Below are 20600 nucleotides of genomic sequence, written 5' to 3'. Positions count from 1 at the left end.
GATTTTTGATGATTCAGCAAATTTATTAAAATTAAAATCTGAAATATCACATTGACAGAGATTCATATTCAGAGATTTTTCTATGACACTTGATATTTAGCTCAGATGTATCCCATTTCACTGGATTGTCTTTGAGATGTATCTACACTTTGATTGGAGTCCAACTGTGGAACATGCAGTTGATTGGACATGATATGGAAAGGCACACACAGGTCTCAAATCTGAAAATTCATATCAGAGCAAAAACCAAGCCATGAGGTCAAAGGAACTGCCTGCATAGCTCTGAGACAGGATTGTGTCAAGGCATAGATCTGAGGAAGGCTACAAAAGAAATTTGGCTGCATGTAATGTTTCTAAGAGCACAGTGGCCTCCATAATTCTTAAATGGGAGAAGTATGGAACAACCAGGACTCTTCCTAGAGCTGGCCATCTGGCCAAACTAAGCAATCGAGGGAGAAGGGCCTTGGTAAGAGAGGGGATCATGAACCTTATGGTCACTCTGGTTGAGGTCCAGTGATCATGTGTGGATATGGAAGAAACTTGCAGCCATCAGTGCAACACTCCACCGATCTGGGATTTATGGCAGAGTGGCAAGATGGAAGCCTCTCCTCAGTGCAAGATACATGAAAGCCTGCTCGGAATTTGAAAAAAGCACATAAAGGATTCTCAGAATGTGAGAAACAATATTCTCTGGTCTGATGAAAAGAAGATTGAACTTTCATGTCTGGAATAGAGCTGTCACGATAACTACTTTTTGTTGTGCGATATATTGCACCAAAATTAATTGCGATAAATTATATTATTGTAATTTTCAGACCATTTTATGCCACTGATTACATAATGACAATATAATAGCATAATAATGCAAGTACACTGTTTCAAAGAACAAAGAACATTTTATTCTTATTCTATTCAATATTTAGACATTGTGAAATGTGAAAAAATATATCCCAAATAAATAAAACAAGTAAATAAATACACTTTCGTTAACAAAAAAGTGCAAGGTATCAAGAACTAGATCAAAACAAAGTAATATGTCAATTTAAACTTTTAAAGTGTATCACACAAAGGCACAGATGCATCAACAGGACATTTCTGCTGCCAGATTAGTTTTTTAATTGTTAGGCAGATTCCGAGAAAGGAACACCAACATGTTTACCTTGTGGGGCTTAAGGCAGGATCTTACTGGGGTAACAATGTTACCAGCTGTGTTAAACAGTCTTTCTGAGCTGGTGCTTGTTGCACAAATGCACATGTATTTTTGTGCTAAGTTGGCTACTAGGGGAAATCTTCTGTGGTTATCACGCCACCACATTAAGGGATCAGATGATGCATGAACTGGTTCTTCCTGGAGGAACCTGGTCAGCTCCACATCAGGCTGCACTCTTTTTGGAACAGATGCCTGAGTCTGGTGACTTGCAAGTAGGTTTCTTCTGTGCTGGAGAAGGTCACACAGCCTCTTCTTCTTGCTTGCTGGAGGTCCAGATTCAGATCCTTCATTTCCTCCTGCAGCTTCAACGCAGTTCTCACCACTGGCACATTCTCCTTTTCCTTCTTCCTCGTTCATGTCTAGTAGTTCTTGCAATAGCTTTTCTTTTACATCATCCAAGACCTCTGCATCCTCCATGGTACCACGATACCTTGGATCCAAGATGGTGGCCTTTTTCAGAAGGTTTTGGATTTCAGGTGGGCTGTATTTCTCTTTCAACACCCTGCACATGTTTGCCTTTATGTTTGCTGTCAGTGCAGTGTCATTGGGGTCTGGTGATAAAAGTTCACCTTTAAGAAGTTCCAACACAGGCTTTACTGAGGACACAGTGACATATTTTTCCCCTGAGAGGACATCCGTGAAATCAGCCACTGGTTGGTTTCATTGCTGCATTAATGGATTCCAACACAGAAACATCCTGCCAGGTTGGGTTGAGGTGGCCATGTTTTCGATCTTCAACCAGGACACATCTTATGCCTGGGAGTTGCTCTAGCACCCTCTCGATCATTTTGTGCTTGGTACCCCATCGTGTGGCGACATCCTGTGGAAAATATGACATTGTTTTTGTTTTTTTGTCTAACATTATTTAACAAATGCTACTTTTACTACACTGTAAAAAAATTTGTAATCACAACATTTTTTCTTTTGTCAAATCAACTTAGATAATTTATGTGGTTCAGATAACATAATAGGGTTAGGGTTAGGTTTGGTAATAGTTTGAGTTTCTGATGGTTAAATCAATCTGCTTCATTGTATTAACTAAATCTTTCAATTTCAATGAACTTAAAATTTTAAGGCAACCAGGTTACTTATTTAATTAAGTTAAACCAACAATATTTTTATAGTGTAGTAGTACTTTCACAAATAAAAATATGGTTATTATAATGTAACCAATTATTTAATACATACAAACAGGCCCCAAAGTAAGTAAGAAATAATAAAAACCCTTTAAATTAAGTTTATATAAACCCTAAATATTTTGTGTTGTATAACAAGTTACCGGTATCATCACTCACCAGTACTAGATTGTGTTGGGGGACGTTTCAGTCTGTGCCTTCCTCAGGTCTCTCTTCTTTAGCCAGCTCAGGTTGAAGGTGTTGACAAATTTCCTACAAAGTCCCATGGCACGTGCTGTGCGATCCTTGTCACTGTCCAGTCCATGGGAAACAGCCAAATGGAGGTTGTGTCCAAAGCAATTGAGCCATGGCCAGCCAAGATTACGTATTGCAGCCACAATGTTAGCACCGTTGTCTGTAGTTATACAGGCCATTTTGCACTCATCCAATTCCCAGTCTGCTAAAGCAAACTGAAGGGCTTCAGCAAGCACATCTGCAGTGTGGTTCTGGGGTATGTATCTGGTCTCTAAACACTTTGACTGCAGAGTCCAGTCAGCAGTTATGTAGTGTATGGTCAAGCTCATATAAGGTGTCATATTTGAGCTTGACCACATATCTGTAGTGGCAGAGTAAAAGGAGATGTCTTTTATCTCCTTCAGAATATCGTCTTTTACTTTATTGTACAAGGATGGAATGGCAGTTTGTGAGATGTACGTTTTCTTTGGCAATTCATACTGTTTGTCAAAAGTTTGCAGCATATTTTTAAATGCTGGTTTTTCGACCGTGAATAATGGCTGCATCTCTTTGGATATAGCGAGTTACGCTATCCGTGAGTGTGCGCCATTTCGCGCTGTCACGTTTATATTTGCACTGTCGGGAAAAGGCATCTGCAACAGATAACTGTCTGGAAGAAGGCCCCTCTCCAACTCCAGCTGCAGTTGTTCCCAGGTTGAAAAACTGGGTGGGATGGTTATGTTTTAGGTGCGATTTTAAGTTTGTTGTGTTGCCTCTTTTCGTTGCTACTGTTTTAAAACACAGTCGACATACCGGCTCGTTCACGTTAATTAGCTCTCCTCTCTCGTTCGGCTTAAAGCCAAAATGTTCCCACACCGGAGCTGAAGATTGCGGCTTTGAAATCAATTCCATGTTGGACTCGTTCTTCCTAACTGGCTCGCTGTAGATGTCACGAAACAGAACACTTTAAAATGCAGTTGGTTCACGCCTTCTCTTCACCTGATGGGGTCCACTCTCTGTGTGTGTGGACACGCTGCCTGATCCACAGAGTGCAGACAAGATGCCTGATACACAGAGTGCAGACAAGATGACAGAGGCAGCGCGATCAACTAAAATGTTGGTGACATTAATTTTAATGTAAAAATTAATCAAATTATTATTTTTAATAATAAAACAAATTATCAGTTGCAATATATCGCGGCACCAAAAATGATCGCGCTCATTTCCATATATCGTGTGATAAGTCGATATATTGACTATCGCGACAGCTCTAGTCTGGAAGAAACAAGGCATCACCTGCACAAAATCATCCCAATGGTGAAGCATGGTGGTGGTAGCATCATTTCAGTGGCAAGGATTGGGGGACTGGTCAGGGTTTAAGGAAAGCTGAATAAGGGAGTCGCTTGGAGCCATGTGAGGTTTGGATGTGTGAACGGCGAGCTCTGTGCACTTTGCTAGTTTTAACACTATTATTGTCATAAATCGGTTCGATTCGATACACCCTATTCCATAACTGTTCTAGGATGACAATATGTCAAGGAATTCAAAATCTTCAGGCTCTGGAGACATTAAAAGACTCTTAAGTGCTCAAGCTGACACCCTTGAAAAGACTCTGCCAGGGAGCAGATTTGACAGGTGAATTACAGGAAATTCAGATAGAATTGTTGAACTTGTCAGCAATGCTGATGAAGGTCGTTGCTGACTTGGAGGATCTTGCTGTAATACATGATCGATCACTGCCATGGAGACAAAATTCACTGAGGTGATTACAAGAGTGGGGGACGTTGAGAAACGGATTATCTGGAGTTATCGGAAATGGAATTAGCCACTAATCTGCTAGTGACCAAGGTGGATTTGGAGCACATCTGGGAGAAGCTGGAGGAAATGGAGAATCATAGTCGGTGAAATAACGTCCATATTCTTTGAATTCCTGAGTGAGCAGAGGGTCAGAATATGGTGGAATTCCTGGATGGGCTCTTTCAGAGTCTGCTCAACATAACAGGCCATAAGCTGGAAATCGAGCAAGCTCACAGGGTTCCGGCTCAGCAACCCACTGAGGGAGACAGGCCCAGATCAATTCTAGGCACATTTCTGAGATCATCCAAAAAATATTGTGTTACACGAGGCGAGGAGTGAAGGAAGGCTGTCTTAGAAATATTGCAGTATTTTCTTGTTCCCAGACTTTGGGATTTGAAAAGAGAGTAACATGATAGATACAATGAATGCAAGAATCTCTTACATTAATGGATGGTTGTTTTTTCACTGATGTTCCTAGCCAAATTGAGAATAGATGGTCATAAAACATTCACATGCCCATAGCAAGCATTGTCCTTCATAATGTCAATGGAGTAATTTATTTTGTGGTACTCATGTTGTAGCCTAGTGGGCCTGACTTAATGAACATTCACTTGACTGTTCGAGGAACTGAGCAACTTTTTTGTTCTTTTTGTGCTAGTTCCGCCTAGTGGCTGGAATTAGTTTTATGGAATAACACACCTACAGGACAGTGTTGTGGATTAATCTACACGTTCCTTGTGCTTATTTCTCCTATTGGCTGGAGTTTGTTTTGTGGAGTATTTCTTGCAGGACATTGGTGTGATTAGGTCATTTGTTGCACTCATATAGCAGTCGAATTGGCCGGCTCACTGAACATTCGTTTGACTGTCCAAAGAAAAGGAGTGAATTTTGTTTTGTGCTGGTTCCACCTAGCGGCTGGAGTCTGTTTTGTGGAGTAATACACCTTCGGGACAGTTATGTGGATGAATCTACATGTTCTTTGTGTTTATTCTGCATATTGGCTGGAGTTTGTTTTATAGATGATCTATTGTTGTGTAATTCTCTCTCACAAAATGTGTACAGAAACACCAGACTTCTGAGGCAAAGTTGTCACAGGCCCTCTCGTAGGAGAACATGGACTGTATGACTTTAGAAAGATGGACACCAGTTGGCGCTGTAGTTACTGGGGTTAATTTTGCACATTTTTCTTTTTTTTGCTTGTTTGGTTCTGGGGGAAGTTCGGGGTTTGATTGTTGCTCTAATGTTGAAATGAGGTCTTTACAATTTTGTTTTTGGCACAATCTATTTTTCTCATATGTCAAAATGTCAAATGTTAATATGAATGGATTGTCTCTCTCCATGTGGAATGTGAATGGGTTTGGGCACCTCATAAAAAGAAGGAATATTATTTCTCTTCTTAAGCATAAGAAATATGATATAGTGATCTTCAAGATATGCATCTTTCCCTGCAGGAAGCTGAAGAATTTGGGAAGATATGGGGTGGACAGGTTTTCTTAAGTGCTGGCTCAAGTAAGAGCAGGGGAGATTAAAGGAAGAGCCATTATTGTTGTAGCAGAAATTCAGGGGCAAAGTCTTATTTTGGCTAATATTTATGCACCTAACGTAGATGATCAGGGCATTTTATAGATCTTCAAGGGATTCAAAGCAAGCCGCTGCCACCACTCATGATATTACATAGGGAAGAGAATTTAATCTTTTGATGGACTCAGTCCTTGATCATAGTGAAGCAAAAGTGTGCAAGCCCCCTAGAGCAACATTGATGCTTCAGAGGATGTATACAAATATTGGTCTTACAGATATTTGAAAACTATTGAACCCATCTGGTAGGGACTATAACATTTTTCATCAGTCCATAAAATGTATTCTTGAATAGATAATTTTTTTTTAGAGGTGTTGCCACATACAGAGAAAAATAAATCATATAGTTAGCACTTGAATGTATCCCTATGCAAAAGCCTGAATTTCAACAAATGTTAAAGGCTGAAATCAGTGTTTATATAGAGAACAACTGGTTTTCAGTATCCTCTGTGGGCGTGGCTTGGGAGGCACTTAAGGCAGTTCAGAGAATTTACCTGATTGAAATACAGATATAATACTATTTTGTCGTGGAAGGTGGAGTTTTGGCTATTCAGGGCAAGAAAGTCATACTTTGAGTTGGGGGACAAAGCAGGGAAGCTTTTGGCTAGATATATAAAGCAGAGAGAGCCTTTTTCTACCATTCCCTCAGTGAAATCTGATGAAATTTTTTACCTCTGCCATTAATATTAATAATACTTTTAAAGAAATGTATCTTGATCTCTATAGCTTCACGTATTCTTCTACTGATGAAAATATTACAAACTTTGTGGAAACATTAGAACTCTCTAAACTGATGACTGAGCAAAAAAATATATTTTGATTCTGAGATAAACTTGAAGGAGCTTGGCGAAGTAATTAAGGCCTTGTCAACAGGCAAGGCTCCGGGGCCAGATGGCTTTGCTGCTGAATTTTTTAGATCTTATGCTACAGAACTGGCTCCACTTTTGTTCGAAGTTTATAAGGAATCATTAAAGAATGGAAAGCTTCTGCCAATCTAAGCCCGGATCAGTCTGATTCTTAAAAAGGACAAAGATCCAAGAGTTATCATTCAATTTCCCTGATCCAGCTAGACATTAAAATACTGTTAAAAGGCGCTTGATATGGTAGAATTGGATTATATTTTTAAGATTTTGGAAATATAGAGGTGCGTGAGTACTTTTATTGGATGGATTAAGTTACTTTATAGATACCCGGTAGCAGAGGTACAAACCAATGGATTAATTTCAGATTATTTTACTCTGGATAGGGGCATTTATTGTTCTGTCCAGGGCCAGACATTAGCAGAGGCGATAAGAAGGGAAGATGACTTTTCAGGGGTGGTGACTAGGGCTGGGATAAACAATTATTTTTTAAACGATTAATCTAGCGATTATTTTTTCGATGCATCGATTAATCTAACGATTCATTTTTTCAGTCCGATTCGATTTCGATTCGATTAATCGACTTGTGACAACACCGGCAATACCGGTTTCATCGGGGGTGGGGGTGTATAAAATGTTAAAAAAAAAACATTTGCCGGGAGTTTGATTGACTGGCGATCTGATCAATCATAATACGCCATTTTTGTCCGACAAAGTAGTCAGGAGAGAGAAGATTAACTTCGGTGGATTTGAATTTGAATAATGGATTGTAGGCTACTGTACTGACATCTTTCCGTGGTTAAAACAACAGTCCTTCTGATGTAGGCTACATTCATGTTTAGCCTATTTGATGCTATAAATTAACCAAGGAAAAGATGATCGGTTCACGAGCAGCTTTAACTGAGGCAATCTGTCACGACACATTAAACAGCCACAAAATAGTAGGCCTATTTATGGTTTAATATTCTTTGAATGACCAAATTTGAAAGTTGAGACTTTATTAAATGTTACCTGCTTGGTCCTGTCTGTCAGCGCGTTGTCAGTGTCCTCTATGTATCTGCAGCTGCAACCGGGTGGCGCCTCTTAAGGTGCTGGTGCATTGCCGTGGTGCTAGAATGGAAGGCCATCTCCATTTTGCAAAGACGACATATCACGGAATTGTTTCCTTTTAAATTAAAGAATTCCCATACTTTAGAGGAACGAGTGCATGTCGCCTTGCACTTCTGATAGTCTGAGGAGCCACTCGTGTTGCTACTAGTCGCCGGCGCCGCCATCTTTGTTTTGGGTCCGACGAATCGACGCGCATATTTTGCGTCAACATTGTCCCAGCCCTAGTGGTGACGCATAAGCTTTTGCTTTACACAAAATTATATTTTATTGTTTGTCGCCGACCCCATTAGATCTATGCCTTGCCTCCATAGAAAAGGAATTATTAATTCTAAATTCAGGATACAGAGCCAATTGTTGAAACAACTGCAGCTGAAGGCCATAGTCAGAAAGTTTTGAAAACATTGTTTATTTTAGCAACTCCGTTCAGTGGTCAGTGTTGTCAGATTGGGCGGTTTCCCGCCCAATTGGGCGGTTTTGCATTTGATTGTGCGGGTAAAAATTGGTTTGGGCGGGTGGACAAAATTTGGGCGGGTTTGGGATCAGTTTGGCGGTTTTCAAAAAAATTATAGGCTAATTATTTAACACAACTAACACAACCCAAGTGTGCATGTACTCCATCCAATCAGTCATTGTAATGTAACTAAACACACCCACTGCATACTCGGCTGTGTTGGAGATGTTGACAGTTGACGGGCGGCTTGACGCCAACGTTACGAGTCACAACTCAAGAGCCAATCGAATGATAGCAGAAGCTGCGTCAGGACTCAGTCAGCAGCACTCAGTGGGAAATACAAATTAAAAAGATGTGGAAGTGGGCAAAATATATAAAAACGTACCGAAAGGAGTGGGACAGTAATTCGGACCTAAAGCCATGGATAACGCAGTCTAAATCGGATGATAGCAAAGCTCACTGCAAATTCTGCAACACCGACATAAGGGCTCACTTTAAGGATTTGAAGGACCATGCCGAAACCAAGAAGCACAAGATGCGGTGCCTGCCCACAATTAAGGCTTTCACAGTGAGTAAAGCTAGTTTAAGTAACTCGGCGACCATCTGTGATGACCAGAAGCGCCGTGAACTGCGGATAGCAACATACGTTGCTTGCCACACGTCAGTTAATGCCGTGGACGACTTATCGGACATACTGAAGGATGAGATCGGAGCATTCCAGATGCACAGAACCAAATGTACGGCTGTCATTAAGTCAGTTCTTGCGCCATATTTTAGACAACAACTTCGACAGGACATTGGTGACTCGCCTTACTCTCTTTACTTGGACGAAACAACCGACATTACCGTAAACAAGTTACTTTGCATATGTGTAAAATATCGTTCTAAGACACTCAATCGGTTTGTGAGCACTTACTTGGGACTTGTCGAACTTTTGGACGCTGATGCTAATGGGATTGTGGATGCTATCATCTGCTTTCTGCAAGCTAACACACTGGATGTAGCAAACATGGTTGGCATAGCAACAGATGGAGCAAGCGTAATGGTGGGGAGACATCATTCCGTGTATACGCTGCTCAAACAGAAACAGCCTAACTTACAACTAATCAAATGTGTATGCCATTCCCTGGACATTGTAGCTCACAAGGCAATGCAGCAGCTCCCTAGCAATATTGACTACATGATCAGGGAGACTTACAACTGGTTTGCACATTCATCTAAGCATCAGAATGACTACCGAACTCTTTATGAGACGGTTAACAGTGGAGGATGTCCTTAGAAAATGCTTTCTCCAAGTTAGTGACAGCAGATTGCATTGACAGAATCCTTGATCAAGAAGATGCACTAACTTTAAATTTCAGTGTAGCAGCAAGCTCTGAACACTGCTATGCAGCGCGGCTTCTGAGTGAAATGTACAAAGACAAGACCAACAGCATTTACCTGCATTTTCTCCGTCCTTTACTGCTGGAAATCAAAGCTGTCAACAAGTGTTTTCAGTTAAAGACCGCTGATAGCCTTGTAGTTTTCCGGGACCTCAACCGGCATGTCAACACTGAGACGTATAATCAAGCCGAGCGTTTTCCGTATGAATAACGAACAACAACTCATGGACTTGGACCTAAAATCTTCCAGTATATACCTCTCACCTAAAGATGCTGACCTGGGGACCACATTCAGTCAGAAGTTGGAGGCGAGCACTCTGTCACCTGAGAAAAAGCAGGTGGTCTTAACACACTGTGTAGACCTCTTAAAAGAATTCATTGCCCAGTATCAAATGCGTTTGCCTGCATCCTTGGAGTTGCTGTGGAAGCTGGAACTCCTGTGTCCCGCTTCTGTTGTGTCAAACAAATCATCCTTCGGAGATCTGCCAAAGGAATTATTTTCAGGCTCACCAGATTTACTTGACACTCAGTGGAGAAATGTTGCCTCAGCAGGGTTCTCACCTAATTTAACCATTGATGCGTTTTGGTTAGAGGTAGACTCTTTTCAAGATGCTGGAGGAAACCACTGCTTTCATGATTTAGCACTAGGTGCAATTAAAATCCTCACTCTCCCCATATCCAACGCTCCGGTTGAAAGAGCATTTTCGCAAGTCACGCTGCTCAAAGATGACACTAGAAATAGAATGGGATTGCTGCTCCTTTCTGGTTTAATGGATGTGCGCTCAGGGCTGGCACGGAATGGATGGACATCGGCTACATTCCGTCCTCCCCAACAGTTGTTGGGGAAGTTTGACGCATCCATGTACTAGACAGCTCAGCCAGACTGTAAATAGTTCTAAAACGTTGCATTCAGATCAGCTGTGTTCTTCAGCATCCTGTCAAGTTACAACCGACAGCCTGTTACTGTTCTGCATTTAAAGGTAAGATATCTCGCTCTCTCTTTCACACACACATACAGCCGTTTATCAGGAGTAAAATGTAGTAGTACTACTAATAATAATAATTTAAATATATAATATAATTTAAATACATAGCCTATATAATTTATTAAATATAACAAAATAAACATTGGGTATTTAAATTATCGCAAAACATTTTAAATCTACACTGTGAAAGTGTATTGTGTGTGTGGTCGCATTTTAGTCATATTTGCTAATTCTCCTTAATTATTGCCCTGTTTTGATCCGTTTACCTGGGAAATTTATTTATTTTATATTTTATTTTGTTTTAAGGAGATCTAAATGGTGCTTATCAACCTTGAATGACATGGCAATACAATTATATCACATTATTTTGGCAGTAAAATTTTGGGCGTTTTTTTCTTGGAGTGGGCGGGTTTTGGTGAGCTTTTGGGCTGGAAATCACCATCCCAATCTGGCAACACTGTCAGTGGTGCTACCTTGTGCTGTTGCTGATGGCACGCTGCACGCTGCGTGAGTGTTTGTAGCCTGCTTAGCATTGCTTATTCTTATATGTTCATCGTTTTATCCTTTGTCATTTTACCGCGTTTCAGGTTTTTCCTATTTTCTACTGTTTCATCTGCGTGTATTCTACCTGTTGCTGCGGGCGCCGAGCTCGAGTATGTGTTTGTAGCCTGCTATTTTTTTTTTTGCATCGCTTACATATCGGTTTTCAGCCTTTAATCCATAACATCTGCCATTTTTCAACTGTGAGCATATTCCACCTTCATCCGCTTTCAATTTTTATCGTGATTAAATTGCATGCATTTTTCAGCATACACACATTTTTCTCCTCTGTGTTACATGGATTATTGCACTGATCTCAAAGCACTGCTTATCAAGAACAACCAACAACAACAAACAATTGTGTGAGGGATTCACATCAATCTCAAACTCTCACCACTCAGGAATAACCAACAACAAGCAATTTTTTGGTAAGTCATGGCATCCGCTCATGTTATTTCTTCCTGCATTGCATGTCACATGTTAACAATAGCCTCCTCCGTCAGCAGTGAGGGATTCACATGTCATAAATGTAAGGAATTAGTCAGGCAAATGGAGAAGGTTAATGAGTTAGAGGCACGCATAGTGGAGGTCAGTGAAAAAGAGAAGCCAGTAGATACTGTTTCGGATGCGAGAAGTACAGAGAGCAACACACACACTTTGGTTACGGCTGTAGAGCTCCTGCAGCAGGGCATTTGGGTGATGTCTCTGCAGCATACTCACTCAACAAAGAGACAACCAGTCGGAGATCACTAAAGATAATGTGAAAGGTGTGTGTGAATTTTCAAAAATGATGTCAGACACTGTAATATGCTCTGGTCACCTTCCTGCTCATCATGGTGACGAGGTTTATAATAGATTAGTGTCACTGAACGGCTAGATGTTTGAGTGGTGTCTGGAGAGTAGAATAGGATTTATAGACAATTGGAAGTGTTTTTGGGGTAGACCTGACCTGCTAAAGATTATTATTTTTCTCCCATTTAACCAACATCTTATGGAGTTTGTGTTCCTTGCCTCATTTGCTTTTGGCTTGCTCACTGGGGTTATTAATACAATTATTCTATAATTACTTATTTTGAAACACGATTCACAATCGTATTTTATCTAATTACACAATGATGACCCATCTACATTATAGACATAACAGTTTTATCTTATGTTAATGCCTAATTTTCTGTAAAGCTGCTTTGAAACGATGTGTGTTGTGAAAAGCGCTATACAAATACAATTTACTTGACTTGGTCTAAATCCAAAGCTTTGGCTCTGACAGCCTACATTAATTTTGACCCCTTAATAAAAAGGTTTTCAAGCAATGTGGGCAGGTGGACTTCATTACATTTATCTATGATTGCAGCTGCACTGACTTGATGGCAAAACAACAAGATACATTACTTATCAATTAATTTCATATCGAATAGTAGTGTAGCCTACTAGCTCACCTTTTGCTGCACTACCATCGCCTAGCACATCCTCCTGCTCTCTGGCAATGTGACGCGTATGATTCCAAAAGAAACATTTGCCAATTCTCATGGTCTCTCCACAGTCCACACCCCCTTTCAATTTCCTCATTCTTATCTTTGATTTATACTTTGCATATATTTAGGTTATGAGGATTGCAACTTCACTAAAACAATGTTAGAGCTCCATAACCTCAGGCCTATTGCTTATTTTGCATATTCCCAAACCAGCATATCACGAAGCTCATTCTGGGTTGAGCGAGCAGCACTGAGCAGCGAGCGGAGTGGAATCTTCAAAAAGGCACTCTCTGCTCTCGCTCCGCTCACATGCTCTGGCAGGGAGTAATACACTGACTCCTCATGACCTTTACCAAAAGCAGTAATCGCCTCTCCCAGAATATTTGCCACTTTAAAAAAACAATACCTACAGAACTGAGATCTGGGAATCCCAAAATGTTTTCAAAAGACCTCAACACTCCACTCTCATATAGGTCACCGAGTGTAGTAACCCCCCACAATTCACTCTGACCAGCAGAAAGGGGACTTATTAATACATAATTTAGCCAAATGCTTAAGACAACATTTAAATAAATTACCGAATTAAACGCTTTAGTCCATACCATGCGCAAATGTGAGATAACGGGTGTAACTTAACTCCTCCAATTAGTTTGAAAGAAAGTCTTTGCAATGGTGAAATGTGGTAAGAAATTCCTGTTCAATACAAAACCAGGTAGGGGCTACTCAGGTGGAAGCGACCAATGAGCCAAATGTCTGAGACTAAATCCATAATAATAAAATAATTCTTGTGTAGGCCTAGCCCACCTTCATCAATCGGCCTATGTAACTTACTGAAATGTAATCTGGTACATTTACAATTCCAAATGAAGGACTTCGCTATGCTATAAAATTGCATGAAATTAGAGTGGGGGACATCTATAGGGAGGGATTGTAGCAGGTAGTTGAATTTTGGAATACAATTCCAATCATAGATAAATGTAATGAAGCCAACTTTCCCAAATTACACGAGAACCTTTTTATTAAAGGGTCAAAATTAATTGGGAATAAAATACCCAAATACTTAACACTCTGGGGTCGACGGACGCGCCGGCGCATCCTGCTGGATTTTTTCATCATTACAGTGGAAACAACATTCATACGGTAATGTGCTGAGACGATCAATGCAAATGGTGAACGCCCCAGACTGTGCCTTAAAAACAACAAGTTAATTAACTTTTCTGCTCGTTTGAAACATTGCAAGATACACAGGCGAGGAAACTCTTGTAGAAGAAGAGAGGGACTCTGATGAATGTTTGTATTTTGAAGAGTGACTTGATCCAGCCAAGGATACAATTTCGGATGAGTATGGTATATAACCTTGAAAAACAGGTGTATTTCTTCAAAAACAAAATGTGTTTCTGTTAATTAATAGTATTCTGATGTGAGTCCTTGGTGAGTTTCCTTTGTGCTGGCACGTATCTTTTCAAAGATACTTTTAATCAGTTATTATATGAATGGTGTCTTGTTCTAATAAGCTGAATGTATGATATCTTTGCAGCTGGTATTTTCTTTCAAATGACAATGTGTATGAGCAAACAAGGCCGCCTCATTGTGGGAATGCGCTGAAAATGTAGGACAAAGATAAAAAGTATTTGATGAGGACATGGCTGTTTACGCAGATGTTTCTAGGAGTTGATGTACTCTGTCCATGAACTGTAACATGAGGTCAAGATATGAGAGGCTACCAAAGATATATGTTTCTTTTCAATAGAGAGGCAAGGATATATGTTTCTTTTTAATAGATCGGCGAGGGAAAGAAACAAGGCAGTGACCTCGTTAGTCAGAGATAGTGGGTAACAAGATAACAAAAAGGTATATAACTGAGAACTTAGGATAATGAGTCAGAACGGACAGCTGACCGGTCTCATGTTTGTTGGTGTTCAATAAACTACTTTGGCATCTGGAACTCAAGACTCTGAGAGTTTTCTTACAACTTAGAAAGATTCATCGCGATTTTCCACGACAGGAGTAAGTCATTTAATTTTCATTAGTTGACATGCTATTTTATATATTTTACTAGTGGGACTGTTTCCAGACTTGCCAGCCAGGATTCAGAGTATTGAAATTTGAAATATGTCCTAATAGGCACGTTTTAGATACATTTAAATGCTGTTTCAGCAAAAGATATAAATATGATATGTAATATGATATAAAAATAATATGAATGTTTAGATTATATTTTAACTAGTGTTTATGCTGCCTCATTATCATCAACAAAGCTTGTGCTTGCAAATATGTGTTCAAGTGTAAAGGTGTCAAATGTGATGTAAATATGCCCATATTAGAAAATCAGCATAGGCTATTATAATGATTTCTGAAGGATCATGTGACATTGAAGACTGCAGTAATGATGCTGAAAATTTTACTAATTTAACCCTAACACATATTTGCAAGCACAAGCTTTGTTGATGACAATGAGGCATTATAAACACTAGTTAAAATATAATCTAAACATTCTTATTATTTTTATATCATATTATATATCATATTTATATTATACAGCATACAGTTTAAATACCTGCTTTAGCCGAAACAGCATTTAAACGTAAATAAATCTGGCTTATTAGGACATTTTTCAAATGTCAATACTTTGAATCCTGGCCGGCATGTCTGGAAACAGTCCCACTAGTAAAATATGTACATGTTTATATAAAATAGCATGGCAGCTAATGAAAACTAAATGACTTACTCATCTGAAATTGTATCCTATGTAAGGTATGGCGGAGGATCAGTGGCTTAGCAGATTCACAAACAAACAAGAACTTACTGTTAAAAACTCACCTAATTACTGAAATAGCGCCAACCAGTCTCCACAAGCACAATAAATGTATTGACAAAGAGACAATGAACTATTGACAGAGAACCGCATGTGACATCCGCATGCTCACCACGTGCTTATCGTGTGGACAGGAAGGGGGAAACTTTGAACGTAAAAATGTGTGTGTGTGTGTGTTTTTCAGTTAAACACAGAACTGCATATTGCTAATGAAATACGTGTAATCCCTGTAGGTTGTGTATTTCTGAGGTATATCAAACTCGTTAGAACTGTTTTGTTGTGTGTTTTAAACTCTGAGGCCTCATCTTTAATAGCCTCAGAGTGTATATTCCCTTCTTAAGTGTACTAAACACACGTTTCTTGGTATCAAATTAAACCTTACGATTTGTCCGAGCTGAATTCGAATATAAGATCTCTGTAGAATGATATTACACGATGTTTTACTATCTTTTGAGTCATTCAGCCCAAAATCTCTTACTGTCATAAACATGCAAATGAGCCTTGACAAAGGAACTCTCTCATGCCCAGAGTAAGGAAGACTTTAACGACCTCCAAAGGAATGTTCAGAGAAGTGCTGACCCTCACTTCATTCTCTTACTGAGAAAGAGAAATGAACCCTGTTAATCCTATATATATATTCTATATATCCATGTGATAAATATTGACATGTATCTAATGTGCCATCTCACATTTTCCCTTAATTACCTCTTCCCAATCCTGTAAAATTAGCCTAAAACGCCTAATCAAGGCATACCCAAAGTAAATTTAAAGCTGTTCTTGAACCGTTTGGAGTACATGCATGGTTTTGGTCACATTTGAAAGGGGACACTCTGAAGTTTTTTCCCCAGCAGTCAGAATTACTGTAAGTGCTACTGATTCTGAGTAATAGAAGTTTGAACACAATGAAATAGAAGTTTTTTTTTTCCGCCTGAAAATTTTTTTGCATACAGATGCCTGCAGATGACTATAACTTGTAGCTATTAGCTTGAGAACACAATGGGATCACAGCATGAAGCCTTACCTAGTCCAAGTTCAAATTTTAGAACAATACCATAAAAAATGAATATTTTACACATGTTTTTCTAAGGGTACACCCAGGCGTTTTACAAAAGTGCCTTTTGGATACTCCAAAAGGACCCTTTGGTAACCTAGGACAAAAAGGCTCCTACTTTTGAACGCTTCAACGTACAGTCATAATTTTGGGCTCTAATGAAAGATGACACTTAGAGCTATCATATTCCATATCCAGATCCACTATTAGTTTTGCTGACACAGAGTAACTGATGCATAAACACATTAGAGTGCCTTTTCCCTTCTTGAAACTAAATGTTGTGCATATAAAAGAGTCAAAACTAGTGCTATGGTGGACAATTTGTTTATATAAAAATACACAACAAACTATTTACATGAATTTTTACACAAAGTATTTACAAACCATTATAAAATTGTACATGTTTCTAGCAACATGCCAGTCATTGTAGCAGTCACATTTGGGTACAAAGCACAAAGGCAGAACACAGGAAGAGTACTTCACTGGTGTCTTTGCATGACACTGCCTGCACTTCAGACGACCAGCGGTGCAAGATTTGGTGATGTGCAACGGCCTGTGATCTGCTCTTCGTGGAGCAGGAGATACGGGTCTGGCTGTGGAGTGAGACCCCAACTCTGCCATGCTCCTCAGCAAGGGTCTCTCTGAAAGCCCTCCTCTCTTGATGAGGTGCTGTCCTGCTGCTCCACTTTATGTGGCCGCTTGCTGAGTGGGGGAGAATAAATAAATGTAATTTACAAAGCTAGACACAACTTTTCCATCTTTTCTGTATTATATATATATATATATATATATATATATATATATATATATATATATATATATATATATATATATATAGTTTTTCTTTTCGAGTGTGTAAATATGCATTATTGTATGTATATTTACTGTAAATACTATATATATATATATTTCAGCGTCCATTTATATAACTAAACTAAACATTTTACTTGATTTGATATATATATATATATATATATATATATATATATATATATATATATATATTTCAGGTCCATTTATATAACTAAACTAAACATTTTACTTGATTTGATATATATATATATATATATATATATATATATATATATATATATATATATCTATTTATATATATATATATATATATATATATATATATATATATATATATATATATATATATATATATATATATTTACAGTAAATATACAAAACATCTATATAGCATGTCAATAGATCTGAAACAAACAATGAACTAAAACCTCACACACGCACATACAAATACAAAAAACACGCACAAACGGTTCAAACACTCACTGAGGAAACACACGACAAAGGGTAATTACAAAATGTGTTCATTATTCAAACTAAAGCTTATTTATGCGGAATATACAGTAATATATGTTATAAAACACAAGAAAACACTTACTTGTCCAGAGCCATGTCTCATCTCTCCATATTTCCTCTGCCTCCAAATCATCCGTATTGTTTTCAGAAATTTCATCTCCAAACTCAGAATTTTGACAATGAATGCCTTCTTATATCACATCCTGGGGTGAAAATCCTGTTTTTCAGCGTCCGTTTCACCATATTTAAATCGACAAATGTGTAAACAGTTCCAAAACAGCTCTCCAATATTTTTACGCGCAGACGCACAAAACACTGGGTAATGGCAAGGCAATTTTAGCGACACACATTTCAGAAGCATCCTGTAATCTTCCGACTAAAGCTGCATATCACTGTTTTCAGAATTTCATTGGCTATACGATGCGTCAGTCATTTCCACTCTTCGATGTAATTGGTTTGATCAGTAAACAAAGGAAAGTGGGTATGCCCTTACATTCGACACAGACTGTGGTTGGGTATTGAAGGCTTTGGACAGGACATGGAAGCTCCTATTGGGTCAAATGAGGTGTCAATCGAAAGGTCAGAGTGCGTGCTTCCATTTTGATACCGGATATAGGAAATGTTTACATCTGAACTGAAGTTAGTACCGATTATATGTGAAAGATTAGGCACAGATGCCAGGTGCTTTGAAATGATGCAACAAGAGTCTGTGGATATTTATTGATGTAATAATGTGATTTGGACTAAACATTTTACTTGATTTGATCGTTTGGACATTTGATAATGAAACAACACCGCTTTTGTCGGGAAGTTATGGCTCAGTGGGCTACTTTGAGGCTTCAAAGGTGAGTTGCCTAAATTTTGTTATTGTTTGTTTATATGTTGGTGGTCTGACAAAGATATAGATTGTACCTGCTGTTGTGATTGTATCTTAAAAAGGTTTACATCATTCGAATCACGAGTATCTCAGCTTTCCAAATATATGTATTATGTTTACTTTTTTTTTTTTGGAGTTTTATCTTTCAAAAACATAAACCTCTGAAACACACCGTGGGTCGAGTTCGCCACGTCGGACCAATAAGGTGTTAAATGTGCTTGATCTATGTTTTCTTGCAAACTAATGGGTTAATGTTTCAGACTTTGCATACCATGGTTACCCGAAATCATATGTGTGGCATATTTGGTCTCTATAACTTGGTATTTCGAAGACTGAAATGACTGTGTACATGATATGTCGATAACAACAACATATTAGTATTACAAGTATATTTCCTAGTTTTCTTTCTTGCACATGCAATGAGAAATGTGAGAACAAAGAGCAATAAACCAAATTCCCGCCTGGAACCCAAACCCTTCTCATTGGTCGAGCCAATGAGAGGTGGGACATGTTTTCTAAGGGTATAAAACTACTGCGCCCACTTCCTTAGCCCTCTCTTAGCCCGCTCTTAGCCCTCTCTTAGCTCTCTCGCTCTTGCTTCCTGCCTCTCTTGTTTTCTGGTCCTCTGAGCCTTGTGCTCTCTCACTCTCTTGCTGAATGATGCCAAACTAGAAGGCCCCAAGGACTCCCAAGCGTGCGCCAGGCTACGGCCTTGTCTCTGACTCCCACTGGTTCTCTCTCTCATCAAGACAACATCATCAAAGATCAACTCAAGCCATCAACAAATTGCATCAGGACAGTTTAATTCAAATGGGACATGCAAGTATCAAACTTAGTCTCATTATTTGATACATTAAGTATCCTTAACCCCTTTCTAAAAAGGGCGTGTCAGAACTAATATGATGGTTTGCTCAGGCTGTTGATCTGCTGAACTTCAAACAATGCTATAACTTCTTGCCTTCCTGTATTCTGCTTCAGCCCTCTTTCCCTTGGTAAACTGTATGAATGTATGTATATGTATGTTAGAGTAGTTTAAATGTTTAGTCTCGTTAATAAAGTCTTGTTCATGTCACATGTAAAGTTGTCTGTGTCTCAAGCTCATATCTAAAGTCACTAATCATAGATTTTGACTACTTGCTCTTAATACGTAGTAAGAAAGACATTTCCCATGCCCCGGAAATGTACCTTTCTATTAATTAATTAATTAATAACCAATATTGAGTGTTCACGGGATGAACCGAGCATTTGGTTGTAATGTTAATGTAGCTACATCAAGTTAACCCGATTAACTGATCTAAATATTCATGATCGATTATAACAAGTTATGATTGATTATTAATATTTCATAGAGCTGATTCGCTACACCTATATAGTACAATTTAATTCTGAATTTTTCTCTGGTTATTCTACTGTATGCATCCTATATAGTTCATTCCCTCAAGCATAACATAATCTGATGCTCCACTATATTTTGACATGAACTTTATTACCATCTGATGATGCTAATAAATTTAATGGACATGATTTGCAGAAACAGAGTTTAAACCTTAACCTTGTTAAGACGTGGTTTTCAATTTCACAGGAAAATAGCAAATTGCACTTTGTGCCACTTCATTAACATACAATACACCCAGAGTTTGCACGAATACGCCCACAATTGCGCAATCACCCCCATCCAATGCCACTTGCACTTTGCACTAACATGGAAATTGTGATTAGAATTACGCCTAGTGCTGCACTTTGCGCACTCAATAAAAAAAAAGAGCCATTGCTCTTTTTTACGCGATGGGTGATGG

General features: G+C 38.8%; 1 protein-coding gene across 1 annotated transcript in view; it reads right to left on the bottom strand.

Annotated features, from left to right (window-relative positions):
• Positions 1-20600, bottom strand: part of si:dkey-11f4.7 (piezo-type mechanosensitive ion channel component 2) — a 554199-nt gene that overhangs the window by 453886 nt on the left and 79713 nt on the right. The gene's annotated exons all lie outside the window — the stretch shown is intronic.

Source organism: Xyrauchen texanus, chromosome 18 (genome assembly GCF_025860055.1).
Source record: "Xyrauchen texanus isolate HMW12.3.18 chromosome 18, RBS_HiC_50CHRs, whole genome shotgun sequence".
NCBI lineage: Eukaryota > Metazoa > Chordata > Actinopteri > Cypriniformes > Catostomidae > Xyrauchen > Xyrauchen texanus.
The sequence above is the reverse complement of the archived record's forward strand: the minus strand, read 5'-3'. Positions and strand labels throughout refer to the sequence as shown.